At 37.5% G+C, this 22,120-nt stretch overlaps 1 long non-coding RNA gene across 1 annotated transcript in view; it reads left to right on the top strand.

The window, feature by feature from the left end:
• LOC144365591 (uncharacterized) overlaps positions 1-20,957 on the top strand; it is a 154,375-nt gene extending 133,418 nt beyond the window's left edge. Inside the window, exon 3 of the long non-coding RNA XR_013424213.1 lies at positions 20,613-20,957. This is a non-coding gene — a long non-coding RNA (uncharacterized LOC144365591). The remainder of the gene's footprint in view (positions 1-20,612) is intronic.
• Positions 20,958-22,120: the final 1,163 nt, after the last annotated feature.

The following is a 22,120-nucleotide window of genomic DNA, read 5'->3' as shown; positions in this document are numbered from 1 at the left end:
AGGACTTTTATTAAATATCCAATTTCATCCTATCATGCTCTCCTCTTGGATAAGCTTGCTCCTGCTCTGCTTTGCTTCTCAGTCCTCCCATCCAATTTGCAGATATAGCTTCTCCATGTTTCTTGTCTAGGCCCAATTCTCTTATTAAATGTTCTCACAGCACCATCTAAGTCTTCTTCAAAACAATGCCAAAAGCTCTACACAATACAATTGTGCATTGGATTCTTGGCCTAATTTATACTTCTTTCATATGGCTATAAACTCCATGAAGGACAACTTTTGTGTCCATTTACCAATAAATCTTCAGGACCTGCAACAGTGTCTATGCACATTAATAGTAAAAAAATATTTTTTGGCATAAATAACAAAAAATGAATATATAAGGGGGAAAAAAAGTCCAGTGGGTAAGACAGAGTGAGTACATGATAGAGGGAACTGGACATGATACAGGACCCCTGAGGAGGAACTGGTTCGATAGAAAGCTGTTGAAAATTTTCATGGAAACAATTTATTTTGATGATCAAACAGGACTCTCTATTCAAGGAATTTAATTGTACTGTGGCCACAGTGGAGAGCTAATCTGGATCTAAACTGTTTAATGAGAAACAGAAATATATGTCCATGCTGATGGAAAAGTGTTAGAGGGATGAAGAGATTGGACAATTGGCTGATCTGGATCCATGAAGATCAGAAGGAATCTGTTCTAGAAGAAAAACAAAGAGGAATTATTTTTAGCAAGAAGAGAGAGCTCCCTTTAATTAGGTAGGGGGAAAAAGATGCTTAAATGAGCAGGAGTGTAACATGAATTCAACAAATGTTTATTGAGCAATTTACAATAGGTGTGATATTTCCCTAGGATCTTGCAGTTACACCAGTAAATTAAGCAAAGATTTTGATCTTACTGACACCTGTTTGTCAGCAAAGAACAACAGATGTAAAATACACATAAACAAGTTATAAAGCTCATTAGATACTGATGTTTGCCACAGGATAAGGGGAATGGACTGTGTGGAGGGAGTAGAATAAAATTTTAAATGAGGTAGAACTTATTGAAAAAGGTGACAATATATAAAAGAAGAGAGAGATGACCATGCAGACACCTGAGAAAACAGTGGGACAGGTAAAGAAGATAATTGGTCCAAAGGTTCCAAGGTGGAAGAAAGCATGTCTAAAATTCAGAATGAAGACCATGGTGTTGCACAATAATGCTTCCTCAATTTTCTTTATGAAGGAAGCAAACGTTATCTGATGACAGACAGTGGAAGCTGGACTGAGAAAATAATAAAAGTCTGTATTAGTTGCTATTGAAGGGACAAGAGAGCATGTGAGATGTGTAAAGTACTTCAGCAGCACTGATGACTAAAGGAGAGGATTGGGAGTTCAAGGATTTCCACCAGTCATGTTGTCATTCCACAGTCCAGTCCTTAGAGCAATGAAGGCAACAAGGTGAATCTACCCAAAGAAAGCACAGCATCCCAAGCAATTGCTGAGAGAATTATTCCTGTCATGGACTGTGAGGCTGAAAAATAAAGGAAATAATGCCCAAATAGAAATGTACCCAGCAAAATGGAGAAAACCTCTTCACTTCCACATACTCTCCCAAAGAACTAGCTAGCCACACCCTCTTGTGCTTCCACAGCAGCTCCTACTACACAATTACCAAATTGATTTTGTCATATTTGATTATGTTCATGTGTAAGACTATCGTATTTCCTTTAGATCTCCCCTGTAGCTTTGCCCAGGGCCTAACCAAGAGCAGGCATTGAGAATGCATTTGTTGACTTAAATTATAAATGAAATGTGCCATTCATGTATGCTACCTTTTAAAAAAATCTTCATTTTTCCATGTTTATGGTCGATTTTCCCTACTATATTACCTAGGTTAAGAACAGAAATCATGCTTTAGACTTCTTTGCTTCCCTAGGAGTGTGCCCTAGAAATAATAAAAAAAAAAAACTTAATAATTTTTTGTTATTGTTGTTGAAGAGAAAAAATTATTAAGACAGTAAAGCAAGGTCAATTTCTAGAGTCTTCTCTCCCTGAAGCAGTCATAAACTTGTAGTTGAGTAATTTTAAAGTTTTGAGACTAGAGCAGAAAAAAATGATGTAATCAGAAGAACCTTGGTGACAAGTGTTGAAAAGGATGATCCTGAAGATAAATGGCTCCTTGTATCCTCTACATCACCAAGTGCTTCTGGAAAATTATTTCCCAGGATAGCACCACCCCTGAGGTTAAGAAGGGCATTTTACAATAGGCTTAATGGAACTACCCTTCAGGACAATGATTCTCCAATTGTGATATGAGTATCCTCAGGTGGATTTAAGGTGATGATTCTGGAGATACCAGAAGCACCAGGGTAAACATAGTACATGTTTTAAATACTACTACTGTATGTCAAGTTACAATATATTATTAACATCAAAAGAGCTGCGTGCATATTATTAGATAAAATGTAAATTTTAAGTGAATTGTAATGATACAAAATGAAGTGTACATAGGTATGCCAATTTTGCCTTTGCTCCCATACTGGGTTCGTGATATAGGGATCAAAGCTAGGAGAGCAGGGGGTGGTATTCACTTTCATTAGCTATTCTAGCACTTTACTAGGTAAGTCTGGAAAGTATTGCATTATAGTTGCCAGCTCCTTGATGATCTAATTAAATATGAAACAACTTCTTAAGTCAATTGAACTTTTAAGTGGGTTTCAGCAGCAGATAGAATGTGATAACTATTCCAACTCCCAAGTGCATACTTTTCAACGAACATATAAATTGTCTTTCCGGTATGATACAATCTTATGTAAGTATAGGCATTCTGAATGAAATGACACAAAATAATTAGTTTGTCATTAAAAAAAATTACTTCCACTTTTTTTTTTTTGTAAATGTTATTTCCATGCACATGTATCCTCCCAAAAGCTTTAACTAAAATGCTCATTTTATTGACCAAATGTAGGTGCAGGCCTAGATTCACAAAGTCACCTAATTGGAAAAGAATAATAAGCTTTCTTGCTTCAGCATTACTACTGCAATGGTACCAACCTAAGCTATTGATGGGTTTTCCCTCTCCTTTACACATTGATTTTCTAATTCTGTGTAATTTGTAATCCTGGTCATATAGTATATGTGTCCTCTATTATGAAATTTAATTGTGCTTCAGAGTAGGGATAGTAAATGTTATCATTAAAGTAGAATTAGAAAACTTGAATTTTTGAGGTAGAGACTCAGAGGAAACATGGTCAGTTATCTTCACAAATCTGTGCTTCTAAACTCTTCGATAGTTACCTTCAAAACACTCCCACTCTGAGCTGCAGGAAAAGAAGATTCAGGGAGTGGAATATGAATTCTGGAGTGATTTTTTTATATGATTTATTACCTGATTAGATTATTTTATCAGATTTTTCTTTGTTTAAAGAAAGAGAGAGAGAGAGAAGAGAAAGACAAAGATTTCATCAAAAACCAAAAGTAAAGAATAAAAGCTACCTGGAGACAACTTCTTAGGAACTTATAATTAATTAATTATATTTACTCAAAATTCCTGCTTTGCTCCTAAAACAATTGCATCATTAAATTTCAATATTAAAACATATGTGAATTTTATCTAAATTAAATTAAATTTAGATGAGTTTGCATTTATGTTTGGTTAATCCACTTGTGTATTTATTATTTGATCAACAGAACATTAGCTAATGATTTCAAGGATAGGACTATATGACTAGGCTTTTTATGGAACTCATGACTTTTTTTTTACTATCTTGATTATTTTAATGTTAATCATTTTAATCAAACTACCTTATTCAGTTGCCAAAGGAGCTATATTTTGGAAAGAGCTGAGATGTATTTAAAGGAAGCCACAAAAAACTGAAAAATTATTCTCATTGGTCTTAATATGGAAACAATTTAAAGTCAATTTGATGTTGGTTTAGATATTTTTCAATCAGCAGGATAAACTAAATTATTCAACAACAAATATCCAGAAAGTTTTCCATTACATTTACTCAGGTTAAGAAATCAAGCAGCACAGTCCCAGAGATCTCCTATCCAATTTACACTAAGATTTGGTTTCCAAAAGGCCACTTCCTTCTTGCTTTTTCTCTCTCAAAATCCCATAGCATATTTTTCAAGGATTTTCACTGCCAACTCCCTTTCCTTATTCTTAAAGTACACTTCTTCGTGGAGTACTCCTAGTATTTTTTCCTCAATTATCTTTTCCAAGTGCAGGTTTACCTAGAGGGGTTATTACCAGGTATCCTCCACTTCAACAAGCACAATGTAATCCTAATAGCTCCCCCAAGAGCCTAGCAAAAGCCCAAGTTATTTAGAAAGTGCCCGTATGTCCAAAGCAATTTGAGTTACAGTTCTTAGTTTGATTCTCCACTTTCCACACCACACCAAACACAAACAGACAGGTAGACAGTACACCAGTTTAAGCTAACCTTCTCTATGCAATTTCACCAGAATTATTTCAAATTGAATTTCTATTTTAGCATGCATTTGTGTATTTATTATTGGAACCAGAAGTCAACAGTTTTAACTGCCTCTGAACTCCCTGTACTCATCATCAAGGAAAAGGTAAAACAAAATTAGACTTTGACATACATGAATTTATTTGTTTTTATTACAGCAGAGTCTGAAATGGATGCAAAAGAATCCCCAATTAGAAATTATATCTCAAGGATAAAGCCTAACTCTTACTCACAAAAAACATGAGCAACGTGCCACACACAGTTTAAATCTCACCCAGCACATTCCACCCTCAGCCTTAAACTTGGTCAATAGTGTCAGTAAAGTCTTAGAAAAAGTTATTTGTCTCCCCCTTTTTCAACCATGTTCATGACAAACATTAGACATAGAAATCTTCAAGGGAGCATGGTCCAAGATGTTGTACAAGTCTTCAAGGATAATAATAGAGAACCCAAGTACAATGAGAAAAGGAAAAACAAGTTTTCTTCATTCTTCTTTCATTCCCCTCCTTCTTCACACTAATACACATAGTATCTACTATGCCTTCCATTTACTTGGTGCTCAATAAATACTGAACTAGCAAAACAAGTGTGCAAGTTGAAACATCTTTAGGCTCAAGTAAAAGGGACCCAACTGTAGAAAATGCTACATTTTAAAATTGGTCCCATTCTGACTCCTCTAAAGCTGCATACCTCTTCTTGGAACCTAGGGGACATTTTTACTATAAATATGCACCCCATATCCCACATTGTCCATGCTCTGGAGTGAAGCACCTTAGACTTCCTTACCACTTCTAAAGCCTGTACAATCTTCCTCCCCAGTTTCCCTTCCCAAGGGCTAGCAACTGGTGGGTACACTTCCAGGGATCCAAAAGGGCAGCTATTTGACAGGGGTGGAGCGGTGGTTATGGGCAGAGATTGGACCTGCAACCCCCTCTCCATGTTTGTGACACCCCTCCAAGGGCTGGAGGAGCCAGGCTGGGTTTAGGGACCACCACTTTCTAGCTCAAAATTCTGAGGAACTTGAGAATTCTAAATTTGAACATATCTTCTAGCTCATTATAAGAGTATATGTTTCAAGGTAGGAGGATAGGACATACTTTATGTAAAAGTTTTTAAGCTTGTTTTAAACTTTAAAATACTTGTACAGTAAGTAGGCCTTCGTTTATATTCTTTCTCCATATCCCACAAATTTTAGAGGCAAGTCTCTGTAGGGATGGAAAAAAGGAAGTGAAAAGAAGAGTAAAGGGAAAAAAGGAAGATATAAGAATGAGGTCTTACCAGAAAAGGATTAGGAATAATATCTCAATATACTGAATGTACTCAGTGTCAAGTGAGACACCGGGGATATATCAGATGTTTAATCTAATTTTGTTGAATGGTCAAATGACCAAGTCAATCAATCAGTAATGAGGAAACAAAATCAACTTTGCTGCAGATATAGTTATAGCCAAACTAGGGATTACACAACTTTCCAATGTGACCTGCCAGCTCCTTCAAGAACCAAATCCCAATCTCAAGCATGAAAAAGACAAAACTGGTGGCTAATGCATAAAATTCTTCTGATAGGTTGACAGAACATGAGTTGACCTCCAGAAAACACATTCACATTTCACGTGTCATGGAGACAGAATAAACAACACAGAAAGAGGAAGGGCAGGGGCTGGGGATGTGGCTCAAGCGGTAGCGCGCTCGCCTGGCGTGCAGTGCGGCCCGGGTTCGATCCTCAGCACCACATACCAACAAAGATGTTGTGTCCGCCGAAAACTAAAAAATAAATATTAAAAATTCAAAAAAAAAAAAAAAAAAGAAAGAGGAAGGGCAGCTCTGGGACTTTTGAAATTCTGGATGAAAACCTTTAATTTGGCAAAATCAATGAAGCTTCAAAAGGAACAGCCAGGGGTATGTCTGAGTATTTCAAAGATAAAGTCAATATGGTTGCCAAAATGTGTTTAGTTACATTATTAATTCAAGCATTGTTTAATGCTTATTTAAAATTTCTATTTTATTTTTGTATCGAGGTATAATTGAGTGAGAAAGCATGTTCATCTCTTTCTTTTCTCCCCATTTCCTGAATCTAACCTTCATTTATCTATACAAGGGTTCTCAATTCTGTTTCTCAAACCTAGAATTACTTGAAGCATTTAAAAAACACCAATGCCAAGGCCCCACCTGAAGAAACACTGATGAAAATGTTTTGGGATATGCCAAGGAATCAGTAGTTTTAAAAATTGTTCCAGAAGATGCTAATGTGGATTCAAGATTGGGAACTACTGAATTCAGGGAGGTCAGCAACTCAGTTCACTCACCTATTAACAGCATTCTTTACCTGGTGAAGGGGAAAATCCTCTGAAGGAGTGAAGATCCTCTGAAGAACTGACCTGAAAAGTCCCCATTAAGAGATACATCAAGGGGATGGCTAGTAATGACAGACAAGACAGAGTTTGGTTTCCAATCATGTTTTCTACTCTCACTACTGAAATTCATTCTCTCTATAAATGACTCGTTTGCAAATTTTTCAAAATCACTGATTTGTCTTTCAATGTTCTGGAATGTAAATATACTCTCATATTTAGGTTCTTCTGAGAGTTTATTGATATTCCAACTCTTTGATCCATATTTATAGTGTTTATCACATAATGAATAATACAATTATTCTCTGCAGATCTCAAAATTCAATAAGCATTAGAATCTCCAAGATATTTGATAAATATCTTGATTAAATATTTGATAAATTCACATTCTAAGCTCCACCCCAGAGCTTCCATTCAGAAAGTCTGCAAAGGGGTTTTGTGTTTGTGTATTTTAACAGTTCTTTAGATGATTCTGCTATTCTGCTTTAGAGAAATACTGCTCTCGGATCAGCAGGGCCTATGGATAATTGCCAGACATAGAAGATTTCTTCTCCTTCTATTGCACTTTGGCATTCTATAAATGACACAAATGATTCCAATTCTACCAGTCAGAGGAAATTGATTACAAATAGCCTGAATACCACTGTTTCAGAGTCTATAATGTATTCAAGAAATCTTTTATGAAATCCTGGTAAATTGATCAACCTTTTATGAAATCCTTGAGCTGATTGCTTATCCCATTATCATTCTGTAATACACAGAACACAATATAGTATATTACCAGTTAATGAATGATAATCACACATATTATGCCAAAAATAAATAGATGGTACTGGGAGTTTTGAACAGTTCAGCTTATATTGATAGCTTAACAATCATGCAGGATTCTACCTATTCTTTCCCTCTCTTTGGGAGTTGTTCATCAATTATAGTGGATAATAAAAATCAGTAAGGCACCACTTGATCTGAAAGCCATATTTGCTTCCCAACTTCTTGGTTCTTTTACATTGTTGTGAATTAAGTGCTTAATGATTTCTTACTCTGGTTTCCTAGGTATCAGTGTAAGCTAATACACTTCTTGCTATTTGCAAAGAACTGTCCTTCATGATTTCTCAGAAGCAAAGACAGCAACTATGATTGTTAAATAAACTCTAGATTCAAATAGAACTTTATGGTTAATTTCATTTACTCTATACAACAATCATGTAAAGTAGGTAAATGACTTACTAATTGAGTAACCTTGGGCAAAGAAGGCCTCTGAACATTGCCCTTCACACCTGCAATAGAGTATGGAGGGCAAGGTTCAGGGGTCGTCTTTGCCCAAAGTCACTCCACATAGTAATAAACTGAGCTGACTATAGAGGCTGTGCCTTCTGAATATTCATCCAATTCTCTTTCCACTGCATTACACTGCCAGTCATCTGGTTCTGCAGGTTTGACTATACCCAGACATTCCAGGTACTCTTTAATTACTTCTTCGCCTGTCCTAGTTGGCTGTCCAATCTCCTCTCACAGCTGAGAATTGTTCTAGCCAAGTGATCACATCTGACCATTCTATAAAAAAGCAGAAATGAAAACTACCTCAAACGTTTCTGCCATTTCCCTATCTTCTATATACACTCTCTTTTCCTACCTCTCAAAGGGTGGTATGTTCCTGGTCATCTCCTTTGTCTATTATATTTATTATTTCAAAGTATTTAGTTGGCCACAACTGTGTAGTTGGCATCATATTTGTTACTACTGTAGCCACACAACAAAATGACAGTCTCAGAGCGCCAAATTCACACTGGCTATGGTTGACAAACAGGAGGGGAAGTAGATGAGGGCAGGAGGAGTTGAGCCAAGATTAACTCAAAGCAGTTTGTGTTTTGACAAGGACCAGGTGCAGAATGGATAGGTGGGAGGTGGAGGTCCGGGATTCTTCTATCCTGTTTCTCATTGTCTGGCTACTACATATGCCAACCCCAGGGGCTGAAATGGACAATCATCAAGGTAACTACTGCATGTGTTGCCGATCAAAGTCACTCAGTGATGGCTGCTGACATGGTCATCCACTCTGGGCTTGTTGGGAAAGGAGTAGGCTGTTGGAATAACTTTCAGTTCACAGCTAGTGGCTACAAGCAGCTCAGAGTGCTAGGAGCTCGTACAGGAACACCTGCAGGATGGAGTGCTCTGCCCTAGAGAGTGTCTGTGAAACCACATCCTCAGCACTTGTGGTCAGCGTTGCCAAGCAACCAGACTACCAGGTCAGGAAACTGAGAGTCAAGTGCTTCAGGGCATGTAACCCCCCAACTCATAGCCTGCCTCCCTTAGGGACAAAGACCCTTCTTGACTGCCTTCCATCACAACAGCAATATTTAGTGCTTCCTCATAGTGCGGTTACATTAGACATAAGATGATTGGCTTATAGATGCTAAGGTGCTATGTGTGATTGGCGGGCACACCCTACCTGAACCCTATAACAGCTGTATGCATTCCAAAAACAAACGAGCTTGCTTGGAGGCCAACTAAGGTTGTCACCTGCCAGTTCTCACCAGCTCCTGGTGTTCATGTGTTGCTTTGACACCACGTCTCTATCCCCGCTACCAAGGTAGCTGAGTGACCATCAACCACACCAGGGACTCAGGAACACATACAGCAAGCCACCTGGTTATCTCTCTCATCTCTCACCTTCACGTGTTAATTTTCACCATTGCCAGACTGTATTTCATGTCCAGTTGACATTCACTTGCAGCAGGTACTCCACATTTGAAGACAATTAAAACTTCAGGCAGTAGGAACTGTTTACTTAACTCAATAGTTATTATGCATTCATAATAGAGGTAGAAATCTTTGCACCTAGGGCTAAGGGACAGACATAATGAGATGTTTTTTGATGTTGCAGAGTTGACATTCTAGGTTTCTTGGAATTCCAGCTAACCTTTTCAGAGACTTTCACATCATCATCAAATCTATTTATCATCAGTGTCTAATGTAAGATAATGTAGTTTAATGAGGTGGAAGTCTACTTTACTATTCCAATGCTTGGGTCCCAAGGAGTCTGTATTAATTGGTCATTGTGGAGGCCTGGGCACTGACTTTATGTGAAAACTCCCAATATGACTATTTGAATGTATCCTAGGGTCTGAGAATCAGCTCTGTTGTAGTGTTTTCCACTCCTGCCAGGCCCTAAGAACCACTTGGAGGCATTATTAAACCTGGACCTCAGGCTCACCATATTAGAATAGAAGAATTGGGAATGTGCATTTTTAACAAGCATTCCAGACCAATCAGACCAATTTGGGAAATACTGATTTTTGTCAAAAAATGAAATAAAGCCTGCCAACTGAAACGCAAGTCAATTATCATAAATGTGAGTTTTAAGTTTTATTTTTTAAATGTGTAATCAGTTTTTTCATTATTAATGAACCACAATTAATCTTTATAATAAATTTCATTCCATTGTTTTATGAAATATCAGGATTAAATGGAATTAAAGTAAATACAGCCATGTATATTACTATCCTTTAAATTGCCAAACTAACAATGGGTTTAGCCTGGGAGTACTACCACAATTACAAATCAGTTTGTAAAAATATAAAATACATTAAGCATTATTGCAATGCAATTCTATGTTTGGGTTCAGAGCATCTGATTTCTTATTCACAAACTAACTTAAATGTTCTTGCTAAATGAAATTTAGTCATGACAAAATATTTGAGGAAAACTGTCATCCAGAAAATTAAGGTCAACCAAAAGCAGATGGCATCTATAAAATAGGGTGTTGATTTTTCTGTTATGCCAAGTAAGACAATAAAATAAAACCTCTGTTAAAGGACAGTCCTTCTGGAACATACACATCTCATCTGGGAATGTGTGAGTGTGTCTGTGTGTGTCTATGTGCACATGCACATGCACATGCACATGGTTTTTTTTAATAACCCAGACCTCTTAATACCCAACCTTTTATGTTTCCTTCTAAGACTTTTTAAAAATTTTTATTATTAGTTGTTCAAAACATTACATAGTTCTTGACATATCATATTTCATACATTTGATTCAAGTGGGTTATGAACTCCCATTTTTACCCCATATACAGATTGCAGAATCACATCGGTTACACATCCACTTTTTTACGTATTGCCATACTAGTGTCTTTTGTGATCTGTTGCCTTTCCTATCCTCTACTATCCCCGCTCCCCTCCCCTCCCCTCCCATCTTCTCTCTCTACCCCATGTACTGTAATTCATTTCTCCCCCTTGTTTTTTTTCCCTTTCCCCTCACTTCCTCTTATATGTAATTTTGTATAACAATGAGGGTCTCCTTCCATTTTCACATTATTTGAAAATAAATATGATGGTTTGGATGTGAGGTGTCCCCCAAAAGCTCACATGTGAGACAATGCAAGAAGGTTCAGGGAGAAATGATTGGGTTGTGAGAGTCTTAAACCAATCAGTGAATTAATCCCGTGATCGGGATTAACTGAGTGATAACTAAAATGCCCGGGTGTGGCTGGAGGAGGTAGGAATTGGGGATGTGGCTTTGGGGAATATATTTTGTATCTGGCCAGTGGAGTCTCTTTCTCTGCTTTCTGATCACCATGTGAGCTGCTTCCCTCTGCCACGCTCTACTACGGTGAGGTTCAGCCTTACCACCAGCCCTGAGGAATGAGGCCAGCGTTCTATGGACTAAGATCTCTGAAACCATCACCCCCGACCCCAAGTAAACTTTTCCTGTCTGCAGTTGTTCTGGTCAGGTCCTTTAGTCATAGCAGCACAAAAGCTAACTAAACCAATAAAGTTCTAGGAGTCATGATTTGAGGAAGAAATGCATTTTCAAGCCACATATTTGTACAGTCTTCCAGAGCCTATTAAATAAACATTTAAGTGGCTGTATTTTCATTGACATTCACTAGAAGGACAATGTCTCTTTGCTAACTTTTGAAGAACTTCATTTTCAGCCTAGGTATACTTTTGGAGAAAACTTTCTCAATTTGATGCACAAGGAAAATCTTGTTCTCAAGGCTCGAGTGATTGACCCACCCAGACCACCAAAAAAGTTGAGGAGAGTACATAACACAGACAAGAGAACCAGACAGCTTTGATGAGAGCAGTAATGAGAGACACCATATTGCAGGAAGCAAGGGGTTGCTGCCGGGAGCTTTCCATCATTCATCTCAGTTACATCCGTCTAGCTTTCAGATAAAGTGAGCAACCCAGAATTTTTCATTTGAAAGTGGAGAAAGCCTCTTTCTAGGGCACTGAAATGTGAAAGGCATGAATAAAGATGAAGAAATGGACATTTTCATTTTGATTGGAGCTAAGTAGTTTAAAAATGATAATGGGATTGAAACGCATTTAATAAAAAATTATGCTGTGAATAATAAGTTGGGTATTGTAATTCTGACATTAAATCATTTTCTAGAATACCTTATTTTTTTTTCAGTAAAATACAAGCTCAAAACTGAGAACTAGAAAATACATTAGATGCTTTTCTATCTTGAAGGATGTTTTTTTTCTTTCTTTTTTGTTGAAAATAAAAGGCAAAATCATGACCTAAACTAATACTTATAGATAATATAGCATAGAGTTTAAAATTGAATGTTTTATGAAACGCTTTATAAATATTAATTCATTAGTCATTACTAAATTCCTTTGTAAACTATTGCAACAATGCTATTAAAAGAAGCCATACCTTCCTCCTGCCTTCCAAATGGCTTTTTCTGTCCTGGGCTCTGTGGCAAAGAGCTGGGTGTTTCGTGATTATGTAAGTCCTAAGGAAGAATTTGGTCTTTTCCTAACTAGTGAAACTAAGTCACAGAATAAATTATTCACAGTATAAATTTAATCCAAAATAGCTTGTTCTCAAACCATATTTGCTGATACCTCTGTGAAATCTAGTGATGTGGAAAGATATTCATGTTATAACAACTTATTTTTAAAAAAGGTGTCATTTTTGCTCATCTGCATTTTCTAATTTTTCTTCAATGAACATAGCTTTTATTTATTTACTGATTAATCATTTTTACAGTACTTAGATTATAGTATATGGCCATTGCCTTAGTGATGGTAAAAAAAAAAGGTAAAAAGATGATAATCAAATTATAACACTTTTTTATGTTAACGAATTCTTCTTAGAAAATGGCAAGACCACAAAATTGCAGCTTGACTTATCATCAAAATTTCCAGACTCTATGCACTTGTCATGGCTCTCTCACCTCCTTGCACACATTCTAGACTACCCAATGACCTTGAGTCTGAGCACTGTGTAACAACTAGCAGATGTCTGGGAGTGCTCAAGGCTTACCCATTTCCTACAACAAGGGCAAACCAAACCCAGGTCCCAAACCCCAAAGAGACCAGAAGAGATGTTGTATTCACAATTTATAACCATAAAACTTATGTGGTAAAAGATGTTTAAGAGGAAAAAAAATACAAAGTGCTATGAGTCTTGAAGACCTTCTTCATATGTGGCTGATTCCATTGCCCATTCCTCCCTCTGGAATGTTTTGTCTCTTGCACCTCAGTCTCTGCTGGTTCTTCTCTTCAATTGTGACACTCTCTCCAGTTTTGTTCTAATGTCTCCCATTCTTCATTTTAACTAATTCCTCTTTCCTCTCCCAAAATAAATGTGCATGTTCACTGCCCCATTGTCTTATTCCTTGCCAACATGGCGTGGACCTACACACCCAAAAGTAGGTGTCTATTTAGAACTGCAGGTGTCAGTTTGCTTCTGTGCCCATGCACCACCAAAGAGTCAGGCTGAGTCTCCCACTCTCTGAAGAGACAGTCAGGACCCCACCTCCTGAAGAAGACTTCAGCATCTCTCCTTACTTCCTCCAAGGAAACTGCAAACTGCAAAGCACACAGAACAAGAAGTGTTGAGGAAGAAGTGTTAGAAACGGAAGAGAAGTGGGGAGGCGCCAATTCTTACGCCTGGTCTTTCTAAATCTGTATTAGATTGTGTCTGAGTCTATTTGACAGAGCTAAAAATATTTACATACTTGCCATCTTTCTCTGCCAGTTTCAGGAGATGGCTTGGTGGCTGCTCACTTCCAGGGCCTTCCTTATGCTGTGGTGGCACACTTGGCAAAGAGAAAGGAGCCAAGAGGCCAGAGAGCTGCACACAGAGAAATGGAATAGATGTAGCAAGTTAGAGGAGAAGGCAGGGGAGGGCAGGGGAGCTGGCCCACATGGACAAGGTGGGATTTAGGTTGACTGGGGAAAAGAATAGAGTTATTGAGGGGCATTGTACCCTGCAGTCATGAGAGTGCCATGTGTCATGCACAGTATTTCCCTTTGCCATCACTTCACAAGACTCCACCAAAAGCATACAGGAATTTTAAAGATGTTTTATAATTTATTTGGATTTCCTTTAAATTTGACAGAAGCTAAAAGCCCTAGATCTATGGGGCTGGGGGTGTGGCTCAGTGATAGAGCATTTACCTGGAATGAATGAGGCCTGAGTTAGATTCCCAGCACTGAGGAAGGAAGGAAGAAAGGAAGGAAGGAAGGAAGGAAGGAAGGAAGGAAGGAAGGAAGGAAGGAAGGAAGGAAGGAAGGAAGGAAGGAGGGTGGGAGGGAGAAAGAAAGGGAGGGAGGGGAAGGAAGGGCTGGGAAGGGGAGGGAGAGAGAGGAAGAGAGAAAGAAAGATCTAGGTCAACTCTAGTTTTGATGCATGTGAGATGTTACTGCTAATGAGGGTGTGACAAGTGAGAGTAGAACAAAGAGAAAGATCTATAGCAAACAAATGGCAACAGTATAGCTGAACAGAAAATGGTCCTTTAGTCTCCAGAACTTTAAAAATATTCTTTATTTGGGAACATACCTCTATTTTTTTAATTTATTCTTTTAAGTTATTACAACACCAGGATACACCCTGACATAATCACGAAAACTTGCTTAAATATAGTTCCCAGCACATCTCCCAGCTTCCCTTCCTCCCTCCACCAATCCCCCTTCAATTCATTCACAGTTTACTTTTTTCTATTTCTATTAGTGTCCTCTGGATGCCGGGACCCACCGTGCCACATCCATGCATGCACACATGGAAGTTCAGTCAGATTCATTCCACTCTTCTTCCTTCTTCCCATTCCTTCTTCTTCTTCCTCAATCTTCTGTCTACTCTACTGATCTTTCCTCTATTTTGCTGAAATTCTCTCTTCCCATTCTTCTTCCTTTCTCTTTTTTAAAATTTTTTCACCCACCCCCAACCCCAGCCTTGAATTAGCTTCTACATATCAGTATCAGATCTTTCTAAAGATCTACTGTTATTTCAGCTATTTATTATAGGTTGTTTTTTATAATTAGTGTCTTGTGGATGTACATGATTATAAGAGTCACTGGGGTATGTTCATATATGTACACAGGAAAATTAGGACAGATTCATTCCACTATCTTTCCTTATTCCATCCTTCTTCCCTTCCTTTTATTCTTCTTCATCTACTTCACTGATATTTCTTCTGTTTTGTTTTGTTTGCTTTTTTATGTGTGTATGTGTGTGTGTCCCCATATTTTGGATTAGTTTCCACATATCAGAGAAAACATGTTATCTTTGACTTTGGGGGACTGGCTTATTTTATTTAGCATGATAGTCTCCAGTTCCATCCATTTACTAGCAAATGCCATAATGTTGTTATTCTTTATAACTAATAGTCCATTGTATGTATATCACATTTTCTTTATCCATTCATCTGTTGAAGAGCACCTAGATTTGTTTCATAACTTGCCTATTTTGAATTGTGATGCTATAAACATTGACATGGCTGCATCACTGTAGTATGCTGATTTTAAATCTTTCGGATATTTACCAAGGAGCAGGATAGCTGGGTTATGTGGTTGTTCTATTTCTAGTTTTTTGAGGAATCTCCATACTGCTTTCCAGAATGGTTGAACTAATTTGCAGTCTCACCAACAATGTATGAATATACCCTTTTCCCCACATTCTTGCTAACATTTATTGTTATTTGTATTCTTGATAATTCCCATTCTGACTGAAGAAGATATCTCAATGTAGTTTTAATTTGCATTTCCCTAATTGCTAGAGATGTTGAACAGCAGGAACTCTTTTTTCATATATTTGTTGACATTTGTATTTCTTCTTTTGATAAGTGTCTATTTAGTTCTTTTGCCTACTTATTGATTGGGTTATTTGCGGGGGGGGGGGGTTGTTTTTTTGTGTTAATTTTTTGAGTTCTTTGTGTATTTTGGATATTAATGCCTTATCTGAAGAGCAGGTAGAAAGGATCTTCTCCCATGCTGTAGGCTCTCTCTTCATGCTCTTAATGGTTTCCTTTGCTGCGAAGAAGCTTTTTAATTTGATGCCATCCCACTTACTGATTTTTTATTTTATTTCTTGCTCTTTAGGAGTCTTGTTAAGGAAGCCAGTTCCTGTGCCAATATGTTAGAGTGTCAGGCCTACATTTTCTTCTACTAGATTCAGGGGTTTTTTGTCTAATTCTTAGGTCTTTGATCCATGTTGAGTTGACTTTTGTGCAGGGTAAGAGATAGCATACACCCTCATTTTTGCTAGACACTCATTTCTGCCAATTTTTCTCCATTAAAAGAAATTTTGTAGCATCACAATAATCTGTTTAAAAACCATGGAACAAGGGAACCATGAAAAATCTGCACAAAAAAAAACCCAAAATCCATGACAAAATAAACAGCAGTGTGCATGCCGCTAGATCCATTTCCTTTAAAAGCTGTCAGTGTTCATTATAAAATATTAAGTGACTGACTAAATATTAGCACGACTTTTTTTTTTTCTTCAGTGGAGTTAAAGACTAAAGGGACAGCAGGAACTCTTTCACTGATGGAAATGACTCACTCTGTTCTAAGTAAACTCCTACATAATCAAGTTTATTATACCACTCTGTAGCATATGTCTGGGGGAAGAAATCTGTTAATAGGCCATAAATCTAAATTCTAAAAATTAATGTTGTATATTAAAAATATTGTCATGACTTTAAAATAAGTTCATTCTGAGATTCAGGAATTTAAAAAATGCAAAGTCAATCTGAGAAAGTAATGATTTTAAAAATGAATGCCAGGAATCTTCTGATTTATCTTACTTACCAGAGAATTTTGTCCTACCTAACCTGAATTTTGCCCTGAACCGAGACAGTAGAGATATGTTTTGACTCAGCCACACTTTGGCAGTATCATAAATCAACAGTAATACTCAATTTTAATAAGATATATCCTTTACATTCACAGCTGAAGTTTGCATTTCTCTGATTCATCAAACTCCTTTGTTACCAGATTTTAACTTCATGAATCCAGAACTTTCAGTGCCTCTTGCCAAAGGAATTCATATGGACACCAATCTGCCCAGCAGTTCCTCTGCAGGATGTCTGCACAAACGCCCTCTGTTCAAAGCACCACGTCATTCCCCTGAAAGCTGAAGGTCTTCTGATTCAGATGTCTTCTGAGTGTCTTCTCTTTAGAAACTTCTGGGAAAGCTTCATGATGCCCCATCATTCCTCAATGGATAAGTCAATGAAGTGTGCACACGCACTCTGAGTTTCCGTAGGCCTCGATATAATCATGATCACACCTCCCTAAATTCCTCCCATCTAGTGAACTTTAATTCCTTTAACAATTATCTTCAGTCTTCACTATGATTTAGAGATAGATAATTATAGACAGGCCATATGTCTCTTGACTGAGGAAAAAAACATCTCTCATGAGGTAGGCCTGTCTATTGTCTCTCTACTTAGCACAGATGAAAAGTCACGATGAATTACTTCTTTTCTTTTTAGGTGCCCTGTTAAACCCTGAACAACAAAGATAAAACTGAGTTTCCTGCAAGGTTTACCTACTGACCCACTTATTTTTCAGGATCCAGCCAACTGAATGGTCCCAGACAAGGCACATTTCAGGGGCTGGAGGAGTTAGCTAGAGAGGAAAAGAAGTTCAAAGCCACACACAATGCTCCAGAGCCAGATGAATGTGATTAACTTTTCTTTTTGGTTTGGTTGTCAGGAGGCCAAGAATTAGATACTTATTATTAACTCACTTTGAGTATCTCTCTATGATCGCCCTCCCCAGATGTGTGGGGATATGTGATGTTGGTGGTTAGAGTAAATTGCGATGTGCCTGGGGAACTGAACTGCGAACTGGGATCTGACACTTCATGCTCATGATTGCATTTCAGGAAGCCCAAGAATGACAAAGACTGTGTTTAGAGTTGTGATCTGAGTACCAGAAACTAAAATGCAAATAATAACAAATATGAAACCAAAAAGACATCATTCATGGAGCAGTGCAAAGCAAGTACAAAAGATGTGAGAATTATTTATGATGTCTGAAATTTCTACTGTGTGTGTTCTGGAAGCAGTCAAAGATGCTACAGTTCTGAGACACTGAGTAATTTTCTCCTACCTTTCATCACATTTTTGATCTCTGTGCCATGTGTTCTACCAGGAAGCAAGAGGGAACTTCCATCCACACATTTAACAGTGTACAACACTTGGCAGTTCCTAATGGCTCTCACACAGTGCCTCTTCTGGTCCTTATTCATGTATAGCTTGTGCAGGTCTTCCAGTAACTACTTCCCAGAGCTCCAATACCTCCATTTCTTCAATAACTTTTCAAAACTATTATTGATTTTTTCCAAGAGGTCAATATTTTCAAATTAGCAGTAGACTTGTCTACCCCAGATAAGTGTTTGTCTGTTTTCCTCCTGTTTGTGTTTTATGAATATCTATAGAGCTGTAATTACCATCACTACCTAAAGTCACATGATTACTATTGAGCCATGCAATAAATATTCACTGTTGATAGAGTTATAGGTTATTCTAAACAATTCAGAGGAAAACTATGATCTAGGAAGCAAAATATTAACTGGATCCATCACTGATTAGTAATGCAATGCTAATGGCAAATAACTGCATGGTATTTATATTTATAAAATACTTTTACAATTCTTATGTCATTTGAACCACACATCTTACTAAAGTAGTATAGCACAAATTCTTGTTATTTCCTATTTACAGGTGAAGAAATTGAGACTCTGTGTCAGGTGACTTGCTCAGGATCAACAAGTTTTAAATGTCAGAGCAAGGACTCAGAACCAGGACATATGGGCTTCAAGTCAAGTATTCATTCTACCACTAAATCATGGTGGCCTTTTCCTGTCTTGAGCTTACATCAGAATTAAAATCTCAGACTAAAGGGCACTCACCATTTTGCTGGCATAACTGAGCAGCTGAATGTCACTGTTGATGCTTGCAATCTTGAGTTTTAAGTTTCATGAATGCATGGTCTTTACATCTCCTAAATGACTTTTATATATAATAAATATCAGAGACAGTGGTTGGTTATTGTCATTTTTCTTCTTAAGGATTTGATTGAGCATGTACAATTTGCTTGTGTGTACCAGATCCAGAGGTCAGCTAAAAGCAGTGAGTCACTATAAAGATAAGCATTTAGCTATTATATTAATTTATTTTAGGCAGAGATGCTACTTGACCATTTTACAATTGCTTCTTTGGAGCTGATAAAAAAAATACAAGACTCTTCTGACTATTAATTATCATGACAGAGGGAGGTATTGTCCCTCTTCACAGGAGTCACAGTTGTGACTTCTTTTGTTGGAGGGACCATGTGGAAAAAATACCTACTCTAGAAGTCCAAAAGAAGATCCTAGGATTCTCTCGTTTTATTTTTATACAAAATTGAGTTAGGGCTGGAAATGTGGGTCAATAGTAGAGCACTTGCCTAGCATGTGTAAGGCACTGAGTTGGATCCTCAGCACCACATCAAAATAAATAAATAAAATAAAATTGATTTGGCTACATCATTTGAGAAGGGCAGGATAAAGAAATTTTCTTTTCATTAAACGTAGGCACTCAGGACTCATCCTCCAGCTTCTTCTAGTGCAAAATAAATAGAATATATTGGCTATTCATTGAACCTTCCCTTACTAACCCTCCTCACTTTAATGCATGCCCTGACCCCTCTAAAACTTCTTTCCTCCAGTCTAGATAAGAAAATGATATCACTTTTTAAACATAAAAATCCATTTTCAATTTTAGGAAAAAAAATAGTCCAAGTTCCCACATGACAAATTTTGGTATCTGATGAGCAAGAAACCTTAGAATAACAAAAGGTTTCTGTGAATTCAATTGTATGTTTAGAAAGAAAACTTTGTGCTTTATTCACTATGATATTATCAGTACACTTTTGGAAAAAAATAGAATGTGTATGCAAGACATATTTGTGTTTCGTCTACATATGGATTCACAGCCACCCTCCCACCCATACCTCCTCCCTCCCTTGACTCACAAGTTGGAAACTTGAATTTTGGCTTCTCAGACTGTTCTGTTATCTGAGCAGTCTTCATAACCCACCTTCTCCTGGAATAGAGACTATCCCTTGGGGCACGCTGAGCAGGAGACATCTGTTGGTCCGGATTTCCTTGTCCCTTCTGCAAACATTTCTTGAGCACCTCCCTCCAAGTGCATTCTAGATCTAGCCTGGGGAGATTTCTGGGGACTTCCCCACCCACAAACATCTGAAATTGCACTAGTAAGAACTGCATTCCGTTTCTACTAAGCTTTAGATCTCTCAGCAAATTTCCTCAACAAAAATAATTCTTCAAATTAACAGTTGGTTCTCAATCCTAGATACACCATAAAATCACCCAGGGGAATTTTAAGAACTACCATGGGTCCCACCTCTGGCTATTTAAATTAGATTCTATGGGGATTGGGAATCCAGACACTGTTTTGGGTTTTTTGGTTTTTTTAAATTGTGTTTTTAAGTTTCCATGTGATCTAACACATTACTAGAACATTTTTCAATATTTCTAGAGCTTTAAGAAGAGAAAAGCAACGAGAAGAATGTAGAGAAATGCCCCTGAATGTGAACATGCCTTGCAGTGTGGATCAGCAAATCTAGTGGAGAAGGAAGAATTCATGAAGATGAATGTTTTCAACCTCACAGTGCCCACTTCTCTAATGAACCTCTTATGTAGGACATTTTCATCCAAAACTCTTTTCCTTTGACTAAGCCCTATTTCCTCATTCTTTTGAGTAGTAACAATATTTACTGAGTTAAGTGTCAGGTACATGCACTGTGTCAGGCAAAATTCTATCCTCATAGAATTTACATTCCAAGTGAGGAGAAAAACAATAAAACAATGAATTTGTAATCTGTTTTGTGCTTCCGGTTATCTTCTTTTTTCCATTCACTGGCAACTTCCAGTTCTTAATCTCACTCTGATCAGATATCAGGGGCTTTCCCATTAGACTACCCATAGAATGTCATCATGTACATATATCCAACTGGGGCTTTTAAAAAGGTATTTACAATCACACAGCACAAATCTATATCTGAGATGACTAACTTCCATCCCACCCTCAAAATATTACAGTCCTTTGATTTCAAAATATTTCTGCCTACAGGCAAATGTAGAATGAGGTCATGATCTGAAGCCTAGGAACATAAATTCAAATTGTGACTCAGTCTGACTGGTGTGTAACCTCAAGCCAATTACTTAAATTCTTTGGGTCTCAATTTTTTCATTTATGAAAAGAAGATAACAGCAAGAAAAAAAAAGTTTTAAAGAAGAAATAAACAATATATTCAACCAAAAGAACTCACACAGAGCACACATCTAAAATCAGTGGCCAAGACTAAGACCACTCTCCCCTAGGGCTTCTGTCACCAGAGGTGAAGAGACTCCATCTTCCCCATTACCAAACTCCCTCACCACCATTATCTGACTCATTTTTTCATTGATTCCTGATGATGTCAACCAACACAAAACCCCCAGTCTGCCATTTTTCTCCCACATTTTAACCCTCACAAAGCTCTCTACATACCCTGTTCTTTTACTTCCCTTCTCGGAGGAGTTCTGAAATCTATCTACTGTGCCTTCTGGAATCCATGTCCATTATTCACAAATAAATTGTACTAGTTATCAATAGATTTGCTGCACAGTTATTAATAGACTTGTTGCATAGCAAGTAACTGCAAAAATGTGTGGCCTAAAACTAAATATATGTTACATAGTGGAGTTTTCACAAATTGGAATTAAGTAAAGCTTGACTAGATGGTTTTGCAGTGGAGTCCCTCCTAGGGTGACAGTCAGATGCATCTTCTGAAGGCTTGACTGAAGATGAAGGATCCACTTCCAATGTACTTCACTCACTCACTGGCAATTGATGCTGAAGACTGGGAGAGGCATCTCTTCCCTTCCACAAGGACTCTCCACTGGGTAGCTTGACAGTCTTCCAAGTGGTTGATTCACCAAGAGCCAGTAACCTAAGAGAGCAAGGCAGAAGCTACAGAACCTTTCATGACCTTGCCTCAGAAA

This window comes from Ictidomys tridecemlineatus, chromosome 7 (assembly GCF_052094955.1).
Source record: "Ictidomys tridecemlineatus isolate mIctTri1 chromosome 7, mIctTri1.hap1, whole genome shotgun sequence".
Classification (NCBI taxonomy): domain Eukaryota; kingdom Metazoa; phylum Chordata; class Mammalia; order Rodentia; family Sciuridae; genus Ictidomys; species Ictidomys tridecemlineatus.
This window is presented reverse-complemented; position numbering and strand designations above follow the sequence as displayed.